Source organism: Taudactylus pleione, unplaced genomic scaffold (assembly GCF_031769625.1).
Source record: "Taudactylus pleione unplaced genomic scaffold, aTauple2 ptg000743l, whole genome shotgun sequence".
Lineage (NCBI taxonomy): Eukaryota > Metazoa > Chordata > Amphibia > Anura > Myobatrachidae > Taudactylus > Taudactylus pleione.
The window spans coordinates 152,184-172,412 of record NW_028285145.1 but is presented as its reverse complement, the minus strand read 5'-3'; positions in this window follow the sequence as shown (position 1 = coordinate 172,412).

The window sequence follows — 20,229 nt, the reverse complement described above, 5'->3', positions numbered from 1 at the left end:
ATCTCTCATTACTGTAATCTCCTGTAACTCCGTCCTATCCAGCCTGCGCCATGCTGTCCCCTATATACTATGCAGATAACATCTCTCTTTACTATAATCTCCTGCAACTCCGTCCTATCCAGCCTGCGCCATGCTGTCCCCTATATACTATGCAGATAACATCTCTCTTTACTATAATCTCCTGTAACTCCGTCCTATCCAGCCTGCGCCATGCTGTCCCCTATATACTATGCAGATAACATCTCTCTTTACTATAATCTCCTGTAACTCCGTCCTATCCAGCCTGCGCCATGCTGTCCCCTATATACTATGCAGATAACATCTCTCTTTACTATAATCTCCTGTAACTCCGTCCTATCCAGCCTGCGCCATGCTGTCCCCTATATACTATGCAGATAACATCTCTCTTTACTATAATCTCCTGTAACTCCGTCCTATCCAGCCTGCGCCATGCTGTCCCCTATATACTATGCAGATAACATCTCTCTTTACTATAAACTCCTGTAACTCCGTCCTATCCAGCCTGCGCCATGCTGTCCCCTATATACTATGCAGATAACATCTCTCTTTACTATAAACTCCTCTAACTCCGTCCTATCCAGCCTGCGCCATGCTGTCCCCTATATACTATGCAGATAACATCTCTCTTTTCTATAAATTCCTGTAACTCCGTCCTATCCAGCCTGCGCCATGCTGTCCCCTATATACTATGCAGATAACATGTCTCTTTACTATAATCTCCTGTAACTCCGTCCTATCCAGCCTGCGCCATGCTGTCCCCTATATACTATGCAGATAACATCTCTCTTTACTATAAACTCCTGTAACTCCGTCCTATCCAGCCTGCGCCATGCTGTCCCCTATATACTATGCAGATAACATCTCTCTTTACTATAATCTCCTGTAACTCCGTCCTATCCAGCCTGCGCCATGCTGTCCCCTATATACTATGCAGATAACATCTCTCTTTACTATAATCTCCTGTAACTCCGTCCTATCCAGCCTGCGCCATGCTGTCCCCTATATACTATGCAGATAACATCTCTCTTTACTATAATCTCCTGTAACTCCGTCCTATCCAGCCTGCACCATGCTGTCCCCTATATACTATGCAGATAACATCTCTCTTTACTATAATCTCCTGTAACTCCGTCCTATCCAGCCTGCGCCATGCTGTCCCCTATATACTATGCAGATAACATCTCTCCTTACTATAATCTCCTGTAACTCCGTCCTATCCAGCCTGCGCCATGCTGTTCCCTATATACTATGCAGATTACATCTCTCTTTACTATAAACTCCTGTAACTCCGTCCTATCCAGCCTGCGCCATGCTGTCCCCTATATACTATGCAGATAACATCTCTCTTTACTATAAACTCCTCTAACTCCGTCCTATTCAGCCTGCGCCATGCTGTCCCCTATATACTATGCAGATAACATCTCTCTTTTCTATAAATTCCTGTAACTCCGTCCTATCCAGCCTGCGCCATGCTGTCCCCTATATACTATGCAGATAACATGTCTCTTTACTATAATCTCCTGTAACTCCGTCCTATCCAGCCTGCGCCATGCTGTCCCCTATATACTATGCAGATAACATCTCTCTTTACTATAATCTCCTGTAACTCCGTCCTATCCAGCCTGCGCCATGCTGTCCCCTATATACTATGCAGATAACATCTCTCATTACTATAAACTCCTGTAACTCCGTCCTATCCAGCCTGCGCCATGCTGTCCCCTATATACTATGCAGATAACATCTCTCTTTACTATAATCTCCTGTAACTCCGTCCTATCCAGCCTGCGCCATGCTGTCCCCTATATACTATGCAGATAACATCTCTCTTTACTATAAACTCCTGTAACTCCGTCCTATCCAGCCTGCGCCATGCTGTCCCCTATATACTATGCAGATAACATCTCTCATTACTATAATCTCCTGTAACTCCGTCCTATCCAGCCTGCGCCATGCTGTCCCCTATATACTATGCAGATAACATCTCACTTTACTATAATCTCCTGTAACTCCGTCCTATCCAGCCTGCGCCATGCTGTCCCCTATATACTATGCAGATAACATCTCTCTTTACTATAATCTCCTGTAACTCCGTCCTATCCAGCCTGCGCCATACTTTTCCATATATACTATGCAGATAACATCTCTCATTACTATAATCTCCTGTAACTCCGTCCTATCCAGCCTGCGCCATGCTGTCCCCTATATACTATGCAGATAACATCTCTCTTTACTATAATCTCCTGTAACTCCGTCCTATCCAGCCTGCGCCATGCTGTCCCCTATATACTATGCAGATAACATCTCTCATTACTATAATCTCCTGTAACTCCGTTCTATCCAGCCTGCGCCATGCTGTCCCCTATATACTATGCAGATAACATCTCTCATTACTATAATCTCCTGTAACTCCGTTCTATCCAGCCTGCGCCATGCTGTCCCCTATATACTATGCAAATAACATCTCTCTTTACTCTAAACTCCTGTAACTCCGTCCTATCCAGCCTGCGCCATGCTGTCCCCTATATACTATGCAGATAACATCTCTCTTTACTCTAAACTCCTGTAACTCCGTCCTATCCAGCCTGCGCCATGCTGTCCCCTATATACTATGCAGATAACATCTCTCTTTACTCTAAACTCCTGTAACTCCGTCCTATCCAGCCTGCGCCATACTGTCCCCTATATACTATGCAGATAACATCTCTCTTTACTATAATGTCCTGTAACTCCGTCCTATCCAGCCTGCGCCATGCTGTCCCCTATATACTATGCTGATAACATCTCTCTTTACTATAAACTCCTGTAACTCCGTCCTATCCAGCCTGCGCCATGCTGTCCCCTATATACTATGCAGATAACATCTCTCTTTACTCTAAACTCCTGTAACTCCGTCCTATCCAGCCTGCGCCATGCTGTCCCCTATATACTATGCAGATAACATCTCTCTTTACTATAATCTCCTGTAACTCCGTCCTATCCAGCCTGCGCCATGCTGTCCCCTATATACTATGCACATAACATCTCTCTTTACTATAATCTCCTGTAACTCCGTCCTATCCAGCCTGCGCCATGCTGTCCCCTATATACTATGCAGATAACATCTATCTTTACTATAATCTCCTGTAACTCCGTCCTATCCAGCCTGCGCCATGCTGTCCCCTATATACTATGCAGATAACATCTCTCTTTTCTATAAATTCCTGTAACTCCGTCCTATCCAGCCTGCGCCATGCTGTCCCCTATATACTATGCAGATAACATCTCTCCTTACTATAATCTCCTGTAACTCCGTCCTATCCAGCCTGCGCCATGCTGTCCCCTATATACTATGCAGATAACATCTCTCTTTTCTATAAATTCCTGTAACTCCGTCCTATCCAGCCTGCGCCATGCTGTCCCCTATATACTATGCAGATAACATCTCTCTTTACTATAAACTCCTGTAACTCCGTCCTATCCAGCCTGCACCATACTGTCCCCTATATACTATGCAGATAACATCTCTCTTTACTATAAACTCCTGTAACTCCGTCCTATCCGGCCTGCGCCATGCTGTCCCCTATATACTATGCAGATAACATCTCTCTTTACTATAAACTCCTGTAACTCCGTCCTATCCGGCCTGCGCCATGCTGTCCCCTATATACTATGCAGATAACATCTCTCTTTACTATAAACTCCTGTAACTCCGTCCTATCCGGCCTGCGCCATGCTGTCCCCTATATACTATGCAGATAACATCTCTCTTTACTATAAACTCCTGTAACTCCGTCCTATCCAGCCTGCGCCATGCTGTCCCCTATATACTATGCAGATAACATCTCTCCTTACTATAATCTCCTGTAACTCCGTCCTATCCAGCCTGCGCCATGCTGTTCCCTATATACTATGCAGATTACATCTCTCTTTACTATAAACTCCTGTAACTCCGTCCTATCCAGCCTGCGCCATGCTGTCCCCTATATACTATGCAGATAACATCTCTCTTTACTATAAACTCCTCTAACTCCGTCCTATCCAGCCTGCGCCATGCTGTCCCCTATATACTATGCAGATAACATCTCTCTTTTCTATAAATTCCTGTAACTCCGTCCTATCCAGCCTGCGCCATGCTGTCCCCTATATACTATGCAGATAACATGTCTCTTTACTATAATCTCCTGTAACTCCGTCCTATCCAGCCTGCGCCATGCTGTCCCCTATATACTATGCAGATAACATCTCTCTTTACTATAATCTCCTGTAACTCCGTCCTATCCAGCCTGCGCCATGCTGTCCCCTATATACTATGCAGATAACATCTCTCATTACTATAAACTCCTGTAACTCCGTCCTATCCAGCCTGCGCCATGCTGTCCCCTATATACTATGCAGATAACATCTCTCATTACTATAATCTCCTGTAACTCCGTCCTATCCAGCCTGCGCCATGCTGTCCCCTATATACTATGCAGATAACATCTCTCATTACTATAATCTCCTGTAACTCCGTTCTATCCAGCCTGCGCCATGCTGTCCCCTATATACTATGCAGATAACATCTCTCATTACTATAATCTCCTGTAACTCCGTCCTATCCAGCCTGCGCCATGCTGTCCCCTATATACTATGCAGATAACATCTCTCTTTACTATAATCTCCTGTAACTCCGTACCTATCCAGCCTGCGCCATGCTGTCCCCTATATACTATGCAGATAACATCTCTCATTACTATAATCTCCTGTAACTCCGTTCTATCCAGCCTGCGCCATGCTGTCCCCTATATACTATGCAAATAACATCTCTCTTTACTCTAAACTCCTGTAACTCCGTCCTATCCAGCCTGCGCCATGCTGTCCCCTATATACTATGCAGATAACATCTCTCTTTACTCTAAACTCCTGTAACTCCGTCCTATCCAGCCTGCGCCATACTGTCCCCTATATACTATGCAGATAACATCTCTCTTTACTATAATGTCCTGTAACTCCGTCCTATCCAGCCTGCGCCATGCTGTCCCCTATATACTATGCTGATAACATCTCTCTTTACTATAAACTCCTGTAACTCCGTCCTATCCAGCCTGCGCCATGCTGTCCCCTATATACTATGCAGATAACATCTCTCTTTACTATAATCTCCTGTAACTCCGTCCTATCCAGCCTGCGCCATGCTGTCCCCTATATACTATGCAGATAACATCACTCTTTACTATAATCTCCTGTAACTCCGTCCTATCCAGCCTGCGCCATGCTGTCCCCTATATACTATGCAGATAACATCTCTCATTACTATAAACTCCTGTAACTCCGTCCTATCCAGCCTGCGCCATGCTGTCCCCTATATACTATGCAGATAACATCTATCTTTACTATAATCTCCTGTAACTCCGTCCTATCCAGCCTGCGCCATGCTGTCCCCTATATACTATGCAGATAACATCTCTCTTTTCTATAAATTCCTGTAACTCCGTCCTATCCAGCCTGCGCCATGCTGTCCCCTATATACTATGCAGATAACATCTCTCCTTACTATAATCTCCTGTAACTCCGTCCTATCCAGCCTGCGCCATGCTGTCCCCTATATACTATGCAGATAACATCTCTCTTTTCTATAAATTCCTGTAACTCCGTCCTATCCAGCCTGCGCCATGCTGTCCCCTATATACTATGCAGATAACATCTCTCTTTACTATAATCTCCTGTAACTCCGTCCTATCCAGCCTGCGCCATGCTGTCCCCTATATACTATGCAGATAACATCTCTCTTTACTATAAACTCCTGTAACTCCGTCCTATCCGGCCTGCGCCATGCTGTCCCCTATATACTATGCAGATAACATCTCTCTTTACTATAAACTCCTGTAACTCCGTCCTATCTGGCCTGCGCCATGCTGTCCCCTATATACTATGCAGATAACATCTCTCTTTACTATAAACTCCTGTAACTCCATCCTATCCGGCCTGCGCCATGCTGTCCCCTATATACTATGCAGATAACATCTCTCTTTACTATAAACTCCTGTAACTCCGTCCTATCCAGCCTGCGCCATGCTGTCCCCTATATACTATGCAGATAACATCTCTCTTTACTATAAACTCCTGTAACTCCGTCCTATCCAGCCTGCGCCATGCTGTCCCCTATATACTATGCAGATAACATCTCTCTTTACTATAAACTCCTGTAACTCCGTCCTATCCAGCCTGCGCCATGCTGTCCCCTATATACTATGCAGATAACATCTCTCTTTACTATAAACTCCTGTAACTCCGTCCTATCCAGCCTGCGCCATGCTGTCCCCTATATACTATGCAGATAACATCTCTCTTTACTATAAACTCCTGTAACTCCGTCCTATCCAGCCTGCGCCATGCTGTCCCCTATATACTATGCAGATAACATCTCTCTTTACTATAAACTCCTGTAACTCCATCCTATCCAGCCTGCGCCATGCTGTCCCCTATATACTATGCAGATAACATCTCTCTTTACTATAATCTCCTGTAACTCCGTCCTATCCAGCCTGCGCCATGCTGTCCCCTATATACTATGCAGATAACATCTCTCTTTACTAAAAACTCCTGTAACTCCGTCCTATCCAGCCTGCGCCATGCTGTCCCCTATATACTATGCAGATAACATCTCTCATTACTATAAACTCCTGTAACTCCGTCCTATCCAGCCTGCGCCATACTGTCCCCTATATACTATGCAGATAACATCTCTCTTTACTATAATCTCCTGTAACTCCGTCCTATCCAGCCTGCGCCATGCTGTCCCCTATATACTATGCAGATAACATCTCTCATTACTATAAACTCCTGTAACTCCGTCCTATCCAGCCTGCGCCATGCTGTCCCTTATATACTATGCAGATAACATCTCTCATTACTATAATCTCCTGTAACTCCGTCCTATCCAGCCTGCGCCATGCTGTCCCCTATATACTATGCAGATAACATCTCTCATTACTATAAACTCCTGTAACTCCGTCCTATCCAGCCTGCGCCATGCTGTCCCCTATACACTATGCAGATAACATCTCTCATTACTATAATCTCCTGTAACTCCGTCCTATCCAGCCTGCGCCATGCTGTCCCCTATATACTATGCAGATAACATCTCTCTTTACTATAATCTCCTGTAACTCCGTCCTATCCAGCCTGCGCCATGCTGTCCCCTATATACTATGCTGATAACAACTCTCTTTACTATAAACTCCTGTAACTCCGTCCTATCCAGCCTGCGCCATACTGTCCCTTATATACTATGCAGATAACATCTCTCTTTTCTATAAACTCCTGTAACTCCGTCCTATCCAGCCTGCGCCATGCTGTCCCCTATATACTATGCAGATAACATCTCTCATTACTATAATCTCCTGTAACTCCGTCCTCTCCAGCCTGCGCCATGCTGTCCCCTATATACTATGCTGATAACAACTCTCTTTACTATAAACTCCTGTAACTCCGTCCTATCCAGCCTGCGCCATGCTGTCCCCTATATACTATGCAGATAACATCTCTCATTACTATAATCTCCTGTAACTCCGTCCTATCCAGCCTGCGCCATGCTGTCCCCTATATACTATGCAGATAACATCTCTCTTTACTATATTCTCCTGTAACTCCGTCCTATCCAGCCTGCGCCATGCTGTCCCCTATATACTATGCAGATAACATTTCTCATTACTATAAACTCCTGTAACTCCGTCCTATCCAGCCTGCCCCATGCTGTCCCCTATATACTATGCTGATAACATCTCTCTTTACCATAAACTCCTGTAACTCCGTCCTATCCAGCCTGCGCCATGCTGTCCCCTATATACTATGCAGATAACATCTCTCATTACTATAATCTCCTGTAACTCCGTCCTATCCAGCCTGCACCATGCTGTCCCCTATATACTATGCAGATAACATCTCTCTTTACTATAAACTCCTGTAACTCCGTCCTATCCAGCCTGCGCCATGCTGTCCCCTATATACTATGCAGATAACATCTCTCTTTACTATAAACTCCTGTAACTCCGTCCTATCCAGCCTGCGCCATGCTGTCCATTATATACTATGCAGATAACATCTCTCTTTACTATAAACTCCTGTAACTCCGTCCTATCCAGCCTGCGCCATGCTGTCCCCTATATACTATGCAGATAACATCTCTCTTTACTATAATCTCCTGTAACTCCGTCCTATCCAGCCTGCGCCATGCTGTCCCCTATATACTATGCAGATAACATCTCTCTTTACTATAAACTCATGTAACTCCGTCCTATCCAGCCTGCGCCATGCTGTCCCCTATATACTATGCAGATAACATCTCTCATTACTATAAACTCCTGTAACTCCGTCCTATCCAGCCTGCGCCATACTGTCCCCTATATACTATGCAGATAACATCTCTCTTTACTATAAACTCCTGTAACTCCGTCCTATCCGGCCTGCGCCATGCTGTCCCCTATATACTATGCAGATAACATCTCTCTTTACTATAAACTCCTGTAACTCCGTCCTATCCGGCCTGCGCCATGCTGTCCCCTATATACTATGCAGATAACATCTCTCATTACTATAATCTCCTGTAACTCCGTCCTATCCGGCCTGCGCCATGCTGTCCCCTATATACTATGCAGATAACATCTCTCTTTACTATAAACTCCTGTAACTCCGTCCTATCCAGCCTGCGCCATGCTGTCCCCTATATACTATGCAGATAACATCTCTCTTTACTATAAACTCCTGTAACTCCGTCCTATCCAGCCTGCGCCATGCTGTCCCCTATATACTATGCAGATAACATCTCTCTTTACTATAAACTCCTGTAACTCCGTCCTATCCAGCCTGCGCCATGCTGTCCCCTATATACTATGCAGATAACATCTCTCTTTACTATAATCTCCTGTAACTCCGTCCTATCCAGCCTGCGCCATGCTGTCCCCTATATACTATGCAGATAACATCTCTCTTTACTATAAACTCCTGTAACTCCGTCCTATCCAGCCTGCGCCATGCTGTCCCCTATATACTATGCAGATAACATCTCTCATTACTATAATCTCCTGTAACTCCGTCCTATCCAGCCTGCGCCATGCTGTCCCCTATATACTATGCAGATAACATCTCTCATTACTATAATCTCCTGTAACTCCGTTCTATCCAGCCTGCGCCATGCTGTCCCCTATATACTATGCAGATAACATCTCTCATTACTATAATCTCCTGTAACTCCGTTCTATCCAGCCTGCGCCATGCTGTCCCCTATATACTATGCAAATAACATCTCTCTTTACTCTAAACTCCTGTAACTCCGTCCTATCCAGCCTGCGCCATGCTGTCCCCTATATACTATGCAGATAACATCTCTCTTTACTATAATCTCCTGTAACTCCGTCCTATCCAGCCTCCGCCATGCTGTCCCCTATATACTATGCAGATAACATCTCTCTTTACTATAAACTCCTGTAACTCCGTCCTATCCAGCCTGCGCCATGCTGTCCCCTATATACTATGCAGATAACATCTCTCTTTACTATAAACTCCTGTAACTCCGTCCTATCCAGCCTGCGCCATGCTGTCCCCTATATACTATGCAGATAACATCTCTCTTTACTATAAACTCCTGTAACTCCGTCCTATCCAGCCTGCGCCATGCTGTCCCCTATATACTATGCAGATAACATCTCTCTTTACTATAAACTCCTGTAACTCCGTCCTATCCAGCCTGCGCCATGCTGTCCCCTATATACTATGCAGATAACATCTCTCTTTACTATAAACTCCTGTAACTCCGTCCTATCCAGCCTGCGCCATGCTGTCCCCTATATACTATGCAGATAACATCTCTCTTTACTATAATCTCCTGTAACTCCGTCCTATCCAGCCTGCGCCATGCTGTCCCCTATATACTATGCAGATAACATCTCTCTTTACTATAAACTCCTGTAACTCCGTCCTATCCAGCCTGCGCCATGCTGTCCCCTATATACTATGCAGATAACATCTCTCATTACTATAAACTCCTGTAACTCCGTCCTATCCAGCCTGCGCCATACTGTCCCCTATATACTATGCAGATAACATCTCTCTTTACTATAATCTCCTGTAACTCCGTCCTATCCAGCCTGTGCCATGCTGTCCCTTATATACAATGCAGATAACATCTCTCATTACTATAAACTCCTGTAACTCCGTCCTATCCAGCCTGCGCCATACTGTCCCTTATATACAATGCAGATAACATCTCTCATTACTATAATCTCCTGTAACTCCGTCCTATCCAGCCTGCGCCATGCTGTCCCCTATATACTATGCAGATAACATCTCTCTTTACTATAATCTCCTGTAACTCCGTCCTATCCAGCCTGCGCCATGCTGTCCCCTATATACTATGCTGATAACAACTCTCTTTACTATAAACTCCTGTAACTCCGTCCTATCCAGCCTGCGCCATGCTGTCCCCTATATACTATGCAGATAACATCTCTCATTAATATAATCTCCTGTAACTCCGTCCTATCCAGCCTGCGCCATGCTGTCCCCTATATACTATGCTGATAACATCTCTCTTTACCATAAACTCCTGTAACTCCGTCCTATCCAGCCTGCACCATGCTGTCCCCTATATACTATGCAGATAACATCTCTCTTTACTATAATCTCCTGTAACTCCGTCCTATCCAGCCTGCGCCATACTGTCCCCTATATACTATGCAGATAACATCTCTCTTTACCATAAACTCCTGTAACTCCGTCCTATCCAGCCTGCACCATGCTGTCCCCTATATACTGTGCAGATAACATCTCTCTTTACTATAATCTCCTGTAACTCCGTCCTATCCAGCCTGCGCCATGCTGTCCCCTATATACTATGCAGATAACATCTCTCTTTACTGTAGTCTCCTGTAACTCCGTCCTATCCACCCTGCGCCATACTGTCCCCTATATACTATGCAGATAACATCTCTCATTACTATAAATTCCTGTAACTCCGCCCTATCCACCCTGCGCCATGCTGTCCCCTATATACTATGCAGATAACATCTCTCATTACTATAATCTCCTGTAACTCCATCCTATCCAGCCTGCGCCATGCTGTCCCCTATATACTATGCAGATAACATCTCTCTTTACTATAAATTCCTGTAACTCCGTCCTATCCAGCCTGCGCCATACTTTTCCATATATACTATGCAGATAACATCTCTCATTACTATAATCTCCTGTAACTCCGTCCTATCCAGCCTGCGCCATGCTGTCCCCTATATACTATGCAGATAACATCTCTTTACTATAATCTCCTGTAACTCCGTCCTATCCAGCCTGCGCCATGCTGTCCCCTATATACTTTGCAGATAACATCTCTCATTACTATAATCTCCTGTAACTCCGTTCTATCCAGCCTGCGCCATGCTGTCCCCTATATACTATGCAGATAACATCTCTCTTTACTATAATCTCCTGTAACTCCGTCCTATCCAGCCTGCGCCATGCTGTCCCCTATATACTGTGCAGATAACATCTCTCTTTACTATAATCTCCTGTAACTCCGTCCTATCCAGCCTGCGCCATGCTGTCCCCTATATACTATGCAGATAACATCTCTCATTACTATAATCTCCTGTATCTCCGTCCTATCCAGCCTGCGCCATGCTGTCCCCTATATACTATGCAGATAACATCTCTCTTTACTCTAAACTCCTGTAACTCCGTCCTATCCAGCCTGCGCCATGCTGTCCCCTATATACTATGCAGATAACATCTCTCTTTACTATAATCTCCTGTAACTCCGTCCTATCCAGCCTGCGCCATGCTGTCCCCTATATACTATGCAGATAACATCTCTCTTTACTATAAACTCCTGTAACTCCGTCCTATCCAGCCTGCGCCATGCTGTCCCCTATATACTATGCAGATAACATCTCTCTTTACTATAATCTCCTGTAACTCCGTCCTATCCAGCCTGCGCCATGCTGTCCCCTATATACTATGCAGATAACATCTCTCTTTACTCTAAACTCCTGTAACTCCGTCCTATCCAGCCTGCGCCATGCTGTCCCCCTATATACTATGCAGATAACATCTCTCTTTACTATAAACTCCTGTAACTCCATCCTATCCAGCCTGCGCCATGCTGTCCCCTATATACTATGCAGATAACATCTCTCTTTTCTATAAATTCCTGTAACTCCGTCCTATCCAGCCTGCGCCATGCTGTCCCCTATATACTATGCAGATAACATCTCTCTTTACTCTAAACTCCTGTAACTCCGTCCTATCCAGCCTGCCCCATGCTGTCCCCTATATACTATGCAGATAACATCTCTCTTTTCTATAAATCCTGTAACTCCGTCCTATCCAGCCGGCGCCATGCTGTCCCCTATATACTATGCAGATAACATCTCTCTTTACTATAATCTCCTGTAACTCCGTCCTATCCAGCCTGCGCCATGCTGTCCCCTATATACTATGCAGATAACATCTCTCTTTACTATAATCTCCTGTAACTCCGTCCTATCCAGCCTGCGCCATACTGTCCCCTATAATATACTATGCAGATAACATCTCTCTTTACTATAATCTCCTGTAACTCCGTCCTATCCAGCCTGCGCCATACTGTCCCCTATATACTATGCTGATAACATCTCTCATTACTATAAACTCCTGTAACTCCGTCCTATTCAGCCTGCGCCATACTGTCCCCTATATACTATGCAGATAACATCTCTCTTTACTATAAACTCCTGTAACTCCGTCCTATCCAGCCTGCGCCATGCTGTCCCCTATATACTATGCAGATAACATCTCTCTTTACTATAAACTCCTGTAACTCCGTCCTATCCAGCCTGCGCCATGCTGTCCCCTATATACTATGCAGATAACATCTCTCTTTACTATAAACTCCTGTAACTCCGTCCTATCCAGCCTGCGCCATGCTGTCCCTTATATACTATGCAGATAACATCTCTCTTTACTATAAACTCCTGTAACTCCGTCCTATCCAGCCTGCGCCATGCTGTCCCCTATATACTATGCTGATAACATCTCTCTTTACTATAATCTCCTGTAACTCCGTCCTATCCAGCCTGCGCCATACTGTCCTCTATATACTATGCAGATAACATCTCTCTTTACTATAATCTCCTGTAACTCCGTCCTATCCAGCCTGCGCCATGCTGTCCCCTATATACTATGCAGATAACATATCTCTTTACTATAAACTCCTGTAACTCCGTCCTATCCAGCCTGCGCCATGCTGTCCCCTATATACTATGCTGATATCTCTCTTTACTATAATCTCCTGTAACTCCGTCCTATTCAGCCTGCACCATGCTGTCCCCTATATACTATGCAGATAACATCTCTCTTTACTGTAATCTCCTGTAACTCCGTCCTATCCACCCTGCGCCATGCTGTCCCCTATATACTATGCAGATAACATCTCTCATTACTATAATCTCCTGTAACTCCATCCTATCCAGCCTGCGCCATGCTGTCCCCTATATACTATGCAGATAACATCTCTCATTACTATAATCTCCTGTAACTCCATCCTATCCAGCCTGCGCCATACTGTCCCCTATATACTATGCAGATAACATCTCTCTTTACTATAAACTCCTGTAACTCCGTCCTATCCAGCCTGCGCCATGCTGTCCCCTATATATTATGCAGATAACATCTCTCTTTACTATAATCTCCTGTAACTCCGTCCTATCCAGCCTGTGCCATGCTGTCCCCTATATACTATGCAGATAACATCTCTCTTTACTATAATCTCCTGTAACTCCGTCCTATCCAGCCTGCGCCATGCTGTCCCCTATATACTATGCAGATAACATCTCTCTTTACTATAAACTCCTGTAACTCCGTCCTATCCGGCCTGCGCCATGCTGTCCCCTATATACTATGCAGATAACATCTCTCTTTACTATAAACTCCTGTTACTCCGTCCTATCCAGCCTGCGCCATGCTGTCCCCTATATACTATGCAGATAACATCTCTCTTTACTATAATCTCCTGTTACTCCGTCCTATCCAGCCTGCGCCATGCTGTCCCCTATATACTATGCAGATAACATCTCTCTTTACTATAAACTCCTGTTACTCCGTCCTATCCAGCCTGCGCCATGCTGTCCCCTATATACTATGCAGATAACATCTCTCTTTACCATAAACTCCTGTTACTCCGTCCTATCCAGCCTGCGCCATGCTGTCCCCTATATACTATGCAGATAACATCTCTCTTTACTATAAACTCCTGTAACTCCGTCCTATCCAGCCTGCGCCATGCTGTCCCCTATATACTATGCAGATAACATCTCTCTTTACCATAAACTCCTGTAACTCCGTCCTATCCAGCCTGCGCCATGCTGTCCCCTATATACTATGCAGATAACATCTCTCTTTACTATAATCTCCTGTAACTCCGTCCTATCCAGCCTGCGCCATACTGTCCCCTATATACTATGCAGATAACATCTCTCTTTACCATAAACTCCTGTAACTCCGTCCTATCCATCCTGCTCCATGCTGTCCCCTATATACTATGCAGATAACATCTCTCTTTACTATAAACTCCTACAACTCCGTCCTATCCAGCCTGCGCCATGCTGTCCCCTATATACTATGCAGATAACATCTCTCATTACTATAAACTCCTGTAACTCCGTCCTATCCAGCCTGCGCCATGCTGTCCCCTATATACTATGCAGATAACATCTCTCATTACTATAAACTCCTGTAACTCCGTCCTATCCAGCCTGCGCCATGTTGTCCCCTATATACTATGCAGATAACATCTCTCTTTACTATAAACTCCTGTAACTCCGTCCTACCCAGCCTGCGCCATGCTGTCCCCTATATACTATGCAGATAACATCTCTCTTTACTATAATCTCCTGCAACTCCGTCCTATCCAGCCTGCGCCATGCTGTCCCCTATATACTATGCAGATAACATTTCTCATTACTATAATCTCCTGTAACTCCGTCCTATCCAGCCTGCGCCATGCTGTCCCCTATATACTATGCAGATAACATCTCTCTTTACTATAATCTCCTGTAACTCCGTCCTATCCAGCCTGCGCCATACTGTCCCCTATATACTATGCAGATAACATCTCTCTTTACTATAATCTCCTGTAACTCCGTCCTATCCAGCCTGCGCCATGCTGTCCCCTATATACTATGCAGATAACATCTCTCTTTACTATAATCTCCTGTAACTCCGTCCTATCCAGCCTGCGCCATGCTGTCCCCTATATACTATGCAGATAACATCTCTCTTTACTATAATCTCCTGTAACTCCGTCCTATCCAGCCTGCGCCATGCTGTCCCCTATATACTATGCAGGTAACATCTCTCTTTACTATAAACCCCTGTAACTCCGTTCTATCCAGCCTGCGCCATGCTGTCCCCTATATACTATGCAGATAACATCACTCTTTACTATAAACTCCTGTAACTCCGTCCTATCCAGCCTGCGCCATGCTGTTCCCTATATACTATGCAGATAACATCACTCTTTACTATAAACTCCTGTAACTCCGTCCTATCCAGCCTGCGCCATGCTGTCCCCTATATACTATGCAGATAACATCTCTCTTTACTATAAACTCCTCTAACTCCGTCCTATCCAGCCTGCGCCATGCTGTCCCCTATATACTATGCAGATAACATCTCTCTTTACTATAAACTCCTGTAACTCCGTCCTATCCAGCCTGCGCCATGCTGTCCCCTATATACTATGCAGATAACATCTCTCTTAACTATAAACTCCTGTAACTCCGTCCTATCCAGCCTGCGCCATGCTGTCCCCTATATAGTATGCAGATAACATCTCTCTTAACTATAAACTCCTGTAACTCCGTCCTATCCAGCCTGCGCCATGCTGTCCCCTATATACTATGCAGATAACATCTCTCTTTACTATAAACTCCTGTAACTCCGTCCTATCCAGCCTGCGCCATGCTGTCCCCTATATACTATGCAGATAACATATCTCTTTACTATAATCTCCTGTAACTCCGTCCTATCCAGCCTGCGCCATGCTGTCCCCTATATACTATGCAGATAACATCTCTCTTTACTATAATCTCCTGTAACTCCGTCCTATCCAGCCTGCGCCATGCTGTCCCCTATATACTATGCAGATAACATCTCTATTTACTATAAACTCCTGTAACTCCGTCCTATCCAGCCTGCGCCATGCTGTCCCCTATATACTATGCAGATAACATCTCTCTTTACTTTAAACTCCTGTAACTCCGTCCTATCCAGCCTGCGCCATGCTGTCCCCTATATACTATGCAGATAACATCTCTCATTACTATAAACTCCTGTGACTCCGTCCTATCCAGCCTGCGCCATGCTGTCCCCTATATACTATGCAGATAACATCTCTCATTACTATAAACTCCTGTGACTCCGTCCTATCCAGCCTGCGCCATGCTGTCCCCTATATACTATGCAGATAACATCTCTCTTTACTATAAACTCCTGTAACTCCGTCCTATCCAGCCTGCGCCATGCTGTCCCCTATATACTATGCAGATAACATCTCTCATTACTATAATCTCCTGTAACTCCGTCCTATCCAGCCTGCGCCATGCTGTCCCCTATATACTATGCAGATAACATCTCTCTTTACTATAATCTCCTGTAACTCCGTCCTATCCAGCCTGCGCCATGCTGTCCCCTATATACTATGCAGATAACATCTCTCTTTACTATAATCTCCTGTAACTCCGTCCTATCCAGCCTGCGCCATGCTGTCCCCTATATACTATGCAGATAACATCTCTCTTTACTATAATCTCCTGTAACTCCGTCCTATCCAGCCTGCGTCATGCTGTCCCCTATATACTATGCAGATAACATCTCTCATTACTATAAACTCCTGTAACTCTGTCCTATCCAGCCTGCGCCATGCTGTCCCCTATATACTATGCAGATAACATCTCTCTTTACTATAAACTCCTGTAACTCCGTCCTATCCAGCCTGCGCCATGCTGTCCCCTATATACTATGCAGATAACATCTCTCATTACTATAAACTCCTGTAACTCCGTCCTATCCAGCCTGCGCCATGCTGTCCCCTATATACTATGCAGATAACATCTCTCTTTACTATAAACTCCTGTAACTCCGTCCTATCCAGCCTGCGCCATGCTGTCCCCTATATACTATGCAGATAACATCTCTCTTTACTATAAACTCCTGTAACTCCTTACATCCAGCCTGCGCCATGCTGTCCCCTATATTCTATGCAGATAACATCTCTCTTGACTATAAACTCCTGTAACTCCGTCCTATCCAGCCTGTGCCATGCTGTCCCCTATATACTATGCAGATAACATCTCTCTTTACTATAATCTCCTGTAACTCCGTCCTATCCAGCCTGCGCCATGCTGTCCCCTATATACTATGCAGATAACATCTCTCTTTACTATAAACTCCTGTAACTCCGTCCTATCCAGCCTGCTCCATGCTGTCCCCTATATACTATGCAGATAACATCTCTCTTTACTATAAACTCCTGTAACTCCGTCCTATCCAGCCTGCTCCATGCTGTCCCCTATATACTATGCAGATAACATCTCTCTTTACTATAATCTCCTGTGACTCCGTCCTATCCAGCCTGCGCCATGCTGTCCCCTATATACTATGCAGATAACATCTCTCTTTACTATAATCTCCTGTAACTCCTTACATCCAGCCTGCGCCATGCTGTCCCCTATATTCTATGCAGATAACATCTCTCTTGACTATAAACTCCTGTAACTCCGTCCTATCCAGCCTGTGCCATGCTGTCCCCTATATACTATGCAGATAACATCTCTCTTTACTATAATCTCCTGTAACTCCGTCCTATCCAGCCTGCGCCATGCTGTCCCCTATATACTATGCAGATAACATCTCTCTTTACTATAATCTCCAGTAACTCCGTCCTATCCAGCCTGCGCCATGCTGTCCCCTATATACTATGCTGATAACATCTCTCCTTACTATAAACTCCTGTAACTCCGTCCTATCCAGCCTGCGCCATGCTGTCCCCTATATACTATGCTGATAACATCTCTCCTTACTATAAACTCCTGTAACTCCGTCCTATCCAGCCTGCGCCATGCTGTCCCCTATATACTATGCAGATAACATCACTCCTTACTATAAACTCCTGTAACTCCGTCCTATCCAGCCTGCACCCTGCTGTCCCCTATATACTATGCAGATAACATCTCTCTTTACTATAATCTCCTGTAACTCCGTCCTATCCAGCCTGCGCCATGCTGTCCCCTATATACTATGCAGATAACATCTCTCATTACTATAAACTCCTGTAACTCCGTCCTATCCAGCCTGCGCCATGCTGTCCCCTATATACTATGCAGATAACATCTCTCTTTACTATAATCTCCTGTAACTCCGTCCTATCCAGCCTGCGCCATACTGTCCCCTATATACTATGCAGATAACATCTCTCATTACTATAATCTCCTGTAACTCCGTCCTATCCAGCCTGCGCCATGCTGTCCCCTATATACTATGCAGATAACATCTCTCTTTACTATAATCTCCTGTAACTCCATCCTATCCAGCCTGCGCCATACTGTCCCCTATATACTATGCAGATAACATCTCTCATTACTATAATCTCCTGTAACTCCATCCTATCCAGCCTGCGCCATACTGTCCCCTATATACTATGCAGATAACATCTCTCATTACTATAAACTCCTGTAACTCCGTCCTATCCGGCCTGCGCCATGCTGTCCCCTATATACTATGCAGATAACATCTCTCTTTACTATAATCTCCTGTAACTCCGTCCTATCCAGCCTGCGCCATGCTGTCCCCTATATACTATGCAGATAACATCTCTCATTACTATAAACTCCTGTAACTCCGTCCTATCCAGCCTGCGCCATGCTGTCCCCTATATACTATGCAGATAACATCTCTCATTACTATAATCTCCTGTAACTCCATCCTATCCAGCCTGCGCCATGCTGTCCCCTATATACTATGCAGATAACATCTCTCTTTACTATAATCTCCTGTAACTCCGTCCTATCCAGCCTGCGCCATGCTGTCCCCTATATACTATGCAGATAACATCTCTCTTTACTATAATCTCCTGTAACTCCGTCCTATCCAGCCTGCGCCATACTGTCCCCTATATACTATGCAGATAACATCTCTCTTTACTATAAACTCCTGTAACTCCGTCCTATCCAGCCTGCGCCATGCTGTCCCCTATATACTATGAAGATAACATCTCTCTTTACTATAATCTCCTGTAACTCCGTCTATCCAGCCTGCGCCATGCTGTCCCCTATATACTATGCAGATAACATCTCTCTTTACTATAATCTCCTGTAACTCCGTCCTATCCAGCCTGCGCCATGCTGTCCCCTATATACTATGCAGATAACATCTCTCATTACTATAAACTCCTGTAACTCCGTCCTATCCAGCCTGCGCCATGCTGTCCCCTATATACTATGCAGATAACATCTCTCATTACTATAATCTCCTGTAACTCCATCCTATCCAGCCTGCGCCATGCTGTCCCCTATATACTATGCAGATAACATCTCTCTTTACTATAATCTCCTGTAACTCCGTCCTATCCAGCCTGCGCCATGCTGTCCCCTATATACTATGCAGATAACATCTCTCTTTACTATAATCTCCTGTAACTCCGTCCTATCCAGCCTGCGCCATACTGTCCCCTATATACTATGCAGATAACATCTCTCTTTACTATAAACTCCTGTAACTCCGTCCTATCCAGCCTGCGCCATGCTGTCCCCTATATACTATGAAGATAACATCTCTCTTTACTATAATCTCCTGTAACTCCGTCTATCCAGCCTGCGCCATGCTGTCCCCTATATACTATGCAGATAACATCTCTCTTTACTATAAACTCCTGTAACTCCGTCCTATTCAGCCTGCGCCATGCTGTCCCCTATATACTATGCAGATAACATCTCTCTTTACTATAAACTCCTGTAACTCCGTCCTATCCAGCCTGCGCCATGCTGTCTCCTATATACTATGCAGATAACATCTCTCTTTACTATAATCTCCTGTAACTCCGTCCTATCCAGCCTGCGCCATGCTGTCCCCTATATACTATGCAGATAACATCTCTCTTTACTATAATCTCCTGTAACTCCGTCCTATCCGGCCTGCGCCATGCTGTCCCCTATATACTATGCT